Source organism: Wasmannia auropunctata, unplaced genomic scaffold (assembly GCF_000956235.1).
Source record: "Wasmannia auropunctata unplaced genomic scaffold, wasmannia.A_1.0 LD336078.1, whole genome shotgun sequence".
NCBI lineage: Eukaryota > Metazoa > Arthropoda > Insecta > Hymenoptera > Formicidae > Wasmannia > Wasmannia auropunctata.
This window is the reverse complement of record NW_012026812.1, coordinates 357,449-360,018: the sequence shown is the minus strand read 5'-3', so window position 1 is coordinate 360,018 and position 2,570 is coordinate 357,449.

Sequence of the window (2,570 nt, the reverse complement as noted above, 5' to 3'; positions counted from 1 at the left end):
CCTAGCCGGTGCGTCTTTTTTGTAAGGGTTAGGATACCTTCTTCAGGATACTTTTAGAACAGCCTCAGTTCAGGCTGAGGACGTCTTGGGGACAGTCTCAGGAGGTCCTAGAGACATTCTTGTAGGATAGTTCAAGATTTCCACAGGATTATAGATATTGTGCGTATGAACAGAAATTCGATGTCATTATAAATAAAAATCGATAAATTCTGTGTCATTCTTTAACATAATGATTTGAAACTCATAATCAGACTAACGACATTATACATTTTTTTTGGAATTAGCAATTTATTGAATAATGTACAGCCATTATATATAAATACTTATATTAAACAGAATTTCTAATTATAATAAGAGGATTCGATATTGTATTACTAGAACATTTGATAGACTTTGTTATATGGATTTGATTAATATTTTCTAGTTGGATCTACAAAATTTCTGGTTATATTAGTACGCTCTGTCGCCACAAGATGGACATGATGGACGAATTTCAATTTAAAAATCACTACGCAATAGTATAAAAGATGCAGCATCATGAGATTTTTACCATTTCTTAAAGTGCGATCAAATATGAAAAAAACCGAAAGATGTATTTTGATAGTACAGTTTTTAATTCTGTACCAAAATTAATTTAGAATCTTATATTTCTGGAAATTAATATATGCTAAAGTGTATTTAATATGAGAAAATCAGTTACACAACAAAAGAAATTTTGGTATATTTAACACAAAAAAATTGTTCGATCAACAAAAATTTCTGATATATTTAACAAGAAAAATGATTCGATCGACAAGAAATTCTGATAGATTTAACAAAAAAAAATTAATCATATGTATTCGTCTGGTGAATCCTATAAGAATTTTGATTCGTCGATTTTCAAATAGACATACTAGTTAACTCTAACAGATTTTCTATTAATGCAACCAGATTCTTTTTTCAGTGTGTAAATATGTCCTGAGGACGTCCTCGGGACCTCCTAAGGACACGATGAGGTGCTCATTTGCTATACCACAGGATGTCCTTAGGACATCCCTGGATGAAAATAAGACTTCCTGAGAGGATGTCCTCAAATCCCGTCCTGAACGCCCTGGGGACGTCCTTGTGCTGTTTGGGTGTAGAGAATTTTCTTCTAATAAAGTAAATAATTTGCTATTACGAAACACTCCACCATCACTGTGCCGTCCTTCCGCTCCAATATCTAAGAAGGTAAACCGATATTGTGCAACACAAAGTGCAAGTAAATTAATACTGTGTTGACCCTTATAATTGTAAAATGTAGATCCACTGTTTGGAGGAACCTGTGCAGTTTAAAAAAAAATTAGTAGTTTAATATTAAATATTAAAATAAAATACTTTAGAGTCATGTATTACTTGGATTATGACATGTTTTCCGTCTAATGCTCCTATACAATTTGGGAAATTCCATTTTTCTTCAAATTCATTTGCTATTTTTAAGTACTAATCTTTTTTGGGTTCTCAAAAACTGTATCTTTTAATGCTACCCAAATTGCATCACATGTTTCAGACACAATTTTTGAAATAGTATTGTGCGTTACTCGAAATGCGAAAGAAAGAGATTTCCTACTATCTCCAGAAGCCAAATACCGCAAACATATTTCTAATCGTATATTTGTAGATATTGTTTCTCGAACACATTCTTGCTTTTTAATGTATGGTTCAACTGCAGTAAGTAATTTATCAATAAACGTCTACAGGCATTCGAAAATAATTGATAAATTTCTTATCATTATAAAAATATAATTTTTTTATGAGAGTGTTACTTGCTCCAAATTGCTTTCTAATATTGGTCGAAAAAATTGGATGAACCCAATATTTTCGTTTACACGCTATTTTTCTTTTATTTTGACACATTAATAAATATAAAGCTGTTAATTTCTTTAACTTAATTTCTGCCGTTGTATGATTAATTGTTTGTAACATTTTCTTGTGAAAAGTAAAAATATATAATAATAGTTGATCGGAATTCATTTTCGGAAACTGCTTGCTTGCTTATTATTATTTTTTTCGGTAATTGTATATAATGTGTATGTATGTATAATATGTGTGTATGCTAGCTGCATTACGCAAAATTGATTTCCGTATGTCCCATGGAGTATTATATTATAAATGCGCGTAACCAATAAATTGCGACCTTTGCAATTTCTATTGAAACAGTCTAAAAGAATATAAAGATGTGATTGGCTATCGTGTATGCTATTTAACCTTTTTATATTCCATGGGACACATGGAAATAAATTTTGCGTAAACAGAAAACGCGTAACGCGTAACACCTCTGATTGGTTACGCGATACGCGTTACGTGAAAAATCTGTGCCATGGGACGGCACCCTCAGGGCAACGTATAGTCCCTAGGCGTTGTTGCGACATAAAAGGCGAAGTATACGACGCGATTAGACGTTCATGCGGTGTATTGGTGACATAAATCTACCCAGTGAGAAGGCTGATGTCGAATCGACGTCGTTTCGATGTCGATGTCATCGAAAACTCATCGAATCGAAATTGATATCGAAAATCAGGCCATTTCGATCAAATTGTTTTGACATCAAG